General features: G+C 37.4%; 1 pseudogene; it reads left to right on the top strand.

Moving 5' to 3' along the window:
• Nucleotides 1-554: 554 nt before the first annotated feature.
• The window catches only part of LOC107714457 (KAT8 regulatory NSL complex subunit 1-like protein), a 15,773-nt pseudogene continuing 7,452 nt past the window's right edge, over nt 555-8,875 (top strand).

Raw genomic sequence — 8,875 nt, 5'->3', positions numbered from 1 at the left:
TAAGTCATTATTATGAGAAACTAAGTCATTATTATGAGAAAATAAGTCATTATTATGAGAAACTAAGTCATTATTACGAGAAAGTTTCTCATTATTACGAGAAAGTTTCTCAATATAACGAGATACTAAGTCATAATTTTGAGAAAGTTTCTCATTATTATGACTTACAGAATTATATTTTTTTATTCAGTGGCGGAAACGGGCTTCCATAGATGTCTGCTCACAAAACTGAAAAAAAAATCTATTTTTTATTACTTGAAGGATTATATTTATGGATCATTTATTGATGATCGTCTATTTCTGGACTAGATTTTTGTTGTTGAAATGAGCGGCTGTTAAAGGTGAGATGATGACGTTATTTTTCCAGTTCTGCCGTTATTTTCATAACATTACGCTTATCGCGTGAGCGACAAATAGTTGTAGTCTATCCGTTTACAGATATCTTCAGTTATTCATCAGGTTTCTAATATAATTAGACAGATCGTCTTAAATTACGATTGTTATTGATAAAGTTAGAGAATATCAAAAACATTTTTCACTTTCTCACAGTCATATCGCTTGTATCTGTCATATCATATGTATCTGTTATAATAGTCGGCGTCTCTTTAACAGATCTGTCGCTTAAGTCACAGTTTCAGGTGATGTTTAAGCTTTGGATCTGAGGTTATATCCATCAGTCCCAGGACGGGGATAGGGAATGAGTCCATCTTTTATCCAAACATCAGATCAAAAGTAATTAAATCCAGATTTCATCCTCTGCTTTGTGTGGAAATATGGACTGCAGCGGTGTTGCACTTGGTTTGGATGTGGATAATAGTTTTGGACAAATGATTTGGCAGAATCTCCCTTCCATGGTGCATCTGGATCTCCTGTCCTCTAAAGGTTCTCCTCAGCTCCCGGAGATGCTCCTATCGCCTTTGTTCCAGGGTTCACATCCCAAAGCCTTTCTGCTGTCAAGCCCAGAGCCATTACTCACCCTTCTCTCCTTGAACAGAAACTCACCAGGTACTCCTGCTGGTGCGTCACAAATGTGTTTCATGCCCACACTTGAAGACAAAGGACAAGACGGGGTCGAGCCCAGTCACAACCTCACACCTCTGCAACATGGTTGTTCTACAAGAGATTGCCAAGCTGGCACCAAATCACTTTCACGCAGCAGGAAGAACAATGCTTTAAACCAAACACTGGTTAGAACTATGGAGGAACTGAAGGAAGGACTGATGATTCAGTCATTGTGGCATCTCTCCCAGCACATTTCATTGGCAAATCGAGCCAGTCATTTACAACAGAGGGTGCTGGCGATGCTTGGTGAACATGCTTCTAGGCACTATAGCCACCAACTGGATGGTTTGAAGAAGGAACTTCTTGAAGCACGCCATTCCCCCAAGATCCCCATGACACCAGAGTGTCTTTTTGAGACTTTTAATGGTGTAGAGATGCAGGAAGCAGAGCAGGCTCTTATAAGAAACCTCCAGTACCCTCAAGCACATGGGCAACCTCTGAAATCCAGAGATTTGCAGAATTTAGCACACAATGGTCAAGCTGTTCTGCATGGAGTGCTGGAGGCTCTGGACTCAGACGCCACCGTAAGCAGCTCAGATGAGGAGTGGGACCATGAAGATGCCAAAGGGACCTTAGTGGATTCACAGTGAGTATGATGTGATGTTGAATGGTCTTCTTAATTAATGTTGACCTTCTAATCAAGGTGAATGTTGACACATGGGAAGAAATAGACCTTAATGTAAGACATTAACAGAATGGGTCAGCCAAAAATCTAAATTTGACCATTATTTACTGTGGTAAACCTCAAGTTATTCTAAACCTCTATGCTTTTGTTTTTTTGATAGAACACAATAGGGAAAATGTTGAACATCACACAGCTCTTTCTATACAATAGACAGTATGCAAGTCACAATGCTTGGAGGTTATAAACAAAACATAAGACTCAGTCTCTGTAGCTTCAAAATACAAAAAACAACAACATTGGGTGAGATCTTGAAATAGGTGCATTAGTAGTTGCCAGGCAGTAAAGAAATTTTAATGACTGGCCGTGAGTCTTTGGCAAGAACAGAGGGAGCATAACAACAAGTTTGGGAAAACAAACAGCCCCATAGAAGATGGAGAGAGGAAGCATTTGGCTCTGGCAGTGTTGTATTTTTCTTTAGGATCTTTGCTCACATAACAGAGGCACTCTATTCAGTACACAGCTGTTGAGAAATTGTCACCATATTTCTCCCCCATGTTGAAGATTTTTATCTAGTGTGTTCATGTGCAGCTGGCTTGTCCTCCGATCCTGATTCTGTGCAGCCACACTGAAGCAGACAGCTGCACTCTCCTTTCCCTGGGATGAGTAAATAAATAGAGATCAGGCCGCCCTTCACCAGCCCGTAGATCAGAGCTTTCATGTCCCTCTCTGTGATTTGTTCGCCCACTCTGCACTTATGCTGTAAGATCGCAGCATATGTGTAGATGCGAGAACATCTAGTCTCAAAATACACATCTTTGAAGGGGATAGATATATCTTTCAGGAAACTCCTAGTAAATGGGAATGATTTATTGGAGTGCATTTTAGTAGAATCATTAAAATCCCTCATTCAATAGGAATGTTATTGAGAGACTTGTCAAGAAAGAAGGGACAAGGAGTCTGTAAAAATTTATCTTTTTTTTTCTTCATAATTCTACATAAGCACAAAGCTAAGGGCTACAAAGGTTTTATGGGGTTCAGGAATTGAGGTGGGCAGGGGGAGCAAATTTTGGGTGTGTGCTGAATTTTGCCCATGCAGTATTAAGTGCTGTCACAAATGATATGGGTCAATGACGATAAGCTCATTTTTTGTCCTGTCTATCAAAACAAAATACATAAAAAATGGTGTTTATACATGCAATGACTTGAGTACTTGAGTGTAGACCAAAAAATGTAGATGAGCTGAAGGCCACTGTCAAAGAAACCTGGGCTTCCACCTCAGCAGAGCCAGAAACTGATCACCTCCATGCCACGCCGAATTGGGGCAGTAATTAAAGCAAAAGGAGCCCCTATCAAGTATTGAGTACATGTACAGTAAATGAACATACTTTCCAGAAGGCCAACAATTCACTAAAAATGTCTTATGAAGTATTCTAATTTGTTGGTGGGTTTTTGTTAAATGTGAGCCAAAATCATCACAATTAAAAGAACCAAAGACTTAAACTACTTCAGTCTGTGTGCATTTAATTTATTTAATACACGAGTTTCACAATTTGAGTTGAATTACTGAAATAAATGAACTTTTCCACGACATTCTAATTTATTGAGATGCACCTATATATATATGAATATATACAGTATGAATATATTTTGTAGTTTTTAAATATATGTAGTTTTTTTATTTTAGTTCTATTTACTTTAGTAGACAAAATGTTTTCTTGGCAACTAGCTGAAATAATATACGTTTTTAGTTTTTTAAAAGTATATTTATATATTTTATTCTAAGTAACGAAAATGCTTTATGGTTTTAGTTTTAGTTAAGTATAATAACCCTGAACTATGTTAAACCTTGTTCCATTACACTCAAGTTGCCTCAAATCAACAACTGTCATTGAAAATCAATAACTTCCGATTACTTTGTTGCTGCAAATTGCTGTAAAAGTGAACGCCCTTTAGTCTTGGTCGCAGCCAGCTGTGGTTGTTGGCTCTGCCTCTCCTCAGGCCATGACAAAATAGTTTCAGTGACTTTTCCATATGTCAATTACCATTTTTGCATCTCATCAGAGTTTCAAGCCGGTGGCCATTGCTCTGGATTCTCTGGAGAAGCTGGATATGAGAACATTGCTATAAGGTTTTAAGTGAGTTATCTGGCTTTGCCCACAGAATTGCTTAGGGGGGCTTTTTGTGGACTGAGATTAGGATCTCAGCCAGTCGAGAGCAGCACCTTTGACGTCAGTACTCTCTTTCATTTCACAGATGTTCACGTTTTGAAGTGGTTATGTTGTGGTCACTTAATTCTGAAAAAACCCAAAACTTTAGCAGAGCTTCAGTGTCTGCTTAGTTAGCTCTGAAATATATTCAATGCAATAAAGAGTTTATGCAGTGATATTATTTGGTCTGGACACCCTTGAGGCATTAAATAAAGATGTAAGGAAGCAACAAAGCCATCTGTGGTTAATGAGCAAGTAAAGAATCATACTCCGGTTTTCCAAACACTTTACCATGATTGCTCCTGGAGGAATGTACTGTAAGTCACTTTGGATAAAATCTCAGCTAAATGACCTTTTCTGTCGCTGTCTTTGTGGGAGGGTAGTTGTCATGTCTGTGAGTGGAGATGGCTGAAGGACAGAGCTGAACTCTGCAGTCGCTGGACGTGGCTGCAGATGAGACTGTCTGATCTGGACTCTCAGATTCAGCAGCTTGGAAAACTCAGGCAGCAGATCCTCTCTAATAAGGTAAAGAAATAACACAGCATCTATAGATTAGGAGGGAAATTGGGCTGTGCTGTTGGCACTGTTGGGCAAAATTCAGAATTTAAGAATTGGCTCTCTTTCAATTCATGTGAGAAAAAGAAATGACTGAATTGCAATTCAGTAACAGTCACACAACAGACGAATTTCTTTAGTCCAAACAGTCAAAATATAAATGCTGTTACAAAACATAAACAATGACATCATACATTTTGACTTACTCTGTCTATATTCTTCACTAATATGTGGAATAATTAAAAAAAGTCAATATTTTAATTGTTGCATTAAGCTCATCAAGCTGATTACCACATTTTTGTTTTAGATTAATAAAAATATATATTGTCAACAACATTTTAATCTATTGATTATATAATATATTGAGTAACTTGGAGCAATCTAAGAAATGAAGTGTGCTTCTACCACAGTTACAAAATTAATTTATTAAATAAAATGCACTTCATAAGATATAGCACACTTAATTTCCCAGAATGCACTAATTAAATTTAATTAAATTAATTAAATTAAACAGATAATTTTGTGTTTTTGTTTTCTTGGCAAATAGCTGAAATAGGACATTTTTAGTTTTTTTTAAAGTATGTTTATATGTTTTGTTTTATTAAACATTTTGAAATGTAGTTCATACTGAAAAATTCTAATAAAATGTATTAGGATGAACCACATTTACACAGTTACTGTATATGAATTTCTTTGCTGAATTTTAGTACATTTGAATTCTGCTTAAATTAAATTTATAATAAATAATTCTGAATCTATTTGTTGCTTCAATTCAGATTAAATTCAAATTGATTAATTAAACTGGAATTTTAAAAGCGTTCTCAGTTAAGTTAGTTTTTTTTTTAGATGCAAACAGTTTTCAACTTTTTTAATATATGTGCCCCTAACATGTCCTCCAGGGTCATGTGATTTTGGCGGTGTCTCAGCCCCTGACGGACAGGCAGATTCAACACGCCTTGTGGACAGAGACTATGGATCTTTCATTCACAGCTGGGAACATGCAAGATTTGCACTCTGATCTAGATATGGAACCCAGCAGTCCCACACGCCTTCTGAGGAACATTGAGAGACAGGTGAACGAAAGAAAACCACAGGCGACAAGAACATAAATAAGACAAGATAAAATGTAATTTGTTCATTTAAAACTGATTGAATCGACCCTATTTAATTCATGTTTCTGTATGTGTTTAGAGTGCCCAGCTGACTCAGATTGTAAACAGCTTCATGCCATCTTTGTGTGCCCCTCCTTCCTCATCACCTATGTCTAAAGGACCTTGCAATCGCTGGAGAGGTCAACAGAAAACAGCTTACAGTGGGTGAGAGGCAAACAAGCACCTACAAGCCTTACAAGCTCATCAACAGGCTAAAACGAACCTTAAATATCTCACAGGAATAGCAATTGTGATTAATTTACATAATTGTTATTGAAGCACTGGTTGCTAGATTTTTATTGCTCAAGAAAGGAGATTGTTAGAAGGATACTCACATTAGAGAAAAATGTTTTGTCACTTTTTGACGCAGTATAGGTCATTTTACTTAGTCTTACGTAAACTCCAGAGAAGTCTGTCTTGATTTCATTCATGCATTTCATATTCATTGCAGCACTGTAAAAGCGCCCTCATTCAGATTCATAATTGTGTAAATTTATGTAAATCTTATATGAATGTTAGGATGAATCATTCAGCCCAGTGGAAAACTGAAAAAGTGAGAAAGACATTGAGAAGAATTAGAAAGACGGAAGATGAAAAAGTCTGATTGGAGAAGAGAACCAGTGAAACTTGCTCTCTTTATTTGTCATATGATCAGATTTCTGAAGATTTTATCCCTACTTTTGCATCCAAGTAACCAGAGGCGGACGATACTCAAGTAAATGTACTTAGTTACTGTCCGCCTCTGCAAGTAACACACACGGGTGTCTTTGTTCCCAGTGGACCACAGTGTTTACACAAGGCCAGGCAGAAGAGGAAACAAACATGTCACAGAGGCCAGTACCTTCCTCAGGTGGACGTCCCCTGTATGTCAGCCCGTACGCGACCCCTTCTGACCTATCACAAGCCTAGACTTTTTGTCATGGACCCACGGTCTCACAGAGAACAGGTTGGCATTTTTAAGCCAAAGTCTTAAAGTTAAAGTGTCTTAACTTTTGGGACTCTAATCAAAAAATGAGTTGGCATGGCATACCATACAATCCTGTTGAAAGTCTGTAATGCTCACCAAGGCTGCATTTCTTTGCTTAAGTAACAGTAAAAACAGTAATTTTGTGGAATATTATTACAATTTTAAAAACTGTTTTCTCTGTTTAAAACAAAGTTTAAAAACTGTCATTTATTCCTGTGATGCAAAGTTGAATTTTCAGCAGCCATTAATTACCCCACTCTTCACATGATCCTTAAGAAATAATTTCTTATTATTATCAATGTTGACAACAGTTGTGCTGCTTAATATTTTTGTGGAAACAATACTTTTTTCAGGATTTGTTGATGAATAGAAAGTTAAAAAAAAAACATTTAGCAAGCAAGTTGAATCAATTTAATATACATCCTTGCTGAATAAAAGTATTAATTTCTTTCTTTAAAAATAAAAACTTACTGACCCCAAACTTTTTGAATGATAGTGTACATACTACAGTCTCACAGTGATTGCTGACATAACAGCATAATGTGCTTGAGTAAAAAAGGGAGAACACAGCTGTATGTGATAATGCCTGAACTAGTGGGACTTGTACTGCTGAGTGCTGTGTCCAACATTTACACTAAATGTGTGTGTGTATGTGTATGTGTGTGTTTTTTCCCAACAGCCCCCAGTGGAGCTCAGAAAGAATAACTTTTGTTCTGTCCTTTCCCTTGGGAACTGCTAACACACAGTGCTCAGGCCAGCTGCGCTTTCATGAATGACGATAATTTTATAATTGCTGTGTCCTCTATGAGCAGCCTGGACCTGTAACTCAGATACTGTATACTTCAATCTGAACCTAGAAGCACCGGGATGAAGATGCATTTGCCAAATGGAGTGTAATCAGAACAAATTGAAAAAACAACATTAAATAGTTTAAAGGAACATTTCAGTCGAAAATGAAAATTCTGTCATCATTTACATAAGAGTTTTTTAACTGCTCTTGTCCATTCAGTGATATTAGCATATTGTAATCATAGGACAGCTAAGCTTGAAAAAAGACAAGAACATACAATAAAATGAGTTGTGCAATGTAACAGGACATTCCAAATTGTAATTGTATTGACTGGCTGACGAGATAAAATGAAGAACCATTTTAAATCAAATCAAATATTAATGAAATATTATAGTGATTATTTTACCAGTCTTCCTTCATTTACTGAAAAATGGCATGGAAAATGTTATTATTCTTAACTACTTTAATTCAGTTTTATTTATTTGTTAGTTTTTTTTTTTTTTTTTACATTAATCACGTTGAATCTTATTGGCCAAACCAGCTGTTTGTAGCCTAGCAAAATAAATCAGATATGTTTGGAACAACATACGGGTGAGTAAATGATGACAGAATATTCTGAGTACAGTTAGTCTTTTTAATAAAGCAGTTATTTGTGTGTGTACCAGCCCTCTTCACATTGCACTATAACTCACACCACATTCTGAGTCTGTTTTCCAGCTGGTGCCTGCCTGGTTCACTTCCTTTAACCTCGTTTATGATTCTTATAGCTGTCTGATTTTGGCTGCCATGATTTTCCTTTTCATGCATTTCTTATGTCGTAATGGTTCCCCAGAGCACTGCGTGTTATAGATTTGGCCTTTATTAACTTAGTTGTTTACATCCACCTCTTTTTATTTGTTTTGACGCTCAGTTGGACAAATCAAGACTGGATTCTAGATGCAAATCAGGCCTTTAGCATCAGAAAGAGACATTTGTTTAGTAATTATGCTTTGCAAGATTTGTGTTCTTCCCATTTACCCATAACTTTTCAAAACCTCCCTGTTTTGGTTACATGCACTCTGTCTTTCTCTCCCACAGGTTCTGGAGTCTTCCCCTTCTCTTTGTCATCCTGCATCTGTGTGCACAGATCCTTCATGTCTCCACAGAAAAGACAAAACAGATCAAAAATGCATCCCGTTCTATCACTTTCCTCAGGTAGAGAGAGATGAATGCATTATGTTTAAAATCTGCCTTTTACCATCTTGGATGGATTTTTTTTAATCCTGTCGCAATCATCTCAGGTTACTTATGTAACCATGGTTCCCTGAGTAGGGAACGAGACACTGCGTCCTCTAGGGGTCGCTATGGGGAACGCCTCGTCGTGACCCGTGTCTAAAGCATACATTGAAAAAACACCAACTCGTTGGCCGGCGACAGCCATGACGTCACTACCGGTGCGACTATAGTATAAATAGGCGCCGGGAGCACACATCATTCACTTCTTCATCTGAAGCTTGCGTTCGAAGCATGGCAGGAAGC

The sequence above is a fragment of the Sinocyclocheilus rhinocerous genome, unplaced genomic scaffold (genome assembly GCF_001515625.1).
Source record: "Sinocyclocheilus rhinocerous isolate Xijiao unplaced genomic scaffold, SAMN03320098_v1.1 scaffold12, whole genome shotgun sequence".
Taxonomy (NCBI): Eukaryota; Metazoa; Chordata; class Actinopteri; order Cypriniformes; family Cyprinidae; genus Sinocyclocheilus; species Sinocyclocheilus rhinocerous.
Note: the sequence above shows the minus strand (reverse complement) of the source record. Positions and strands in the feature narration are given on the sequence as shown.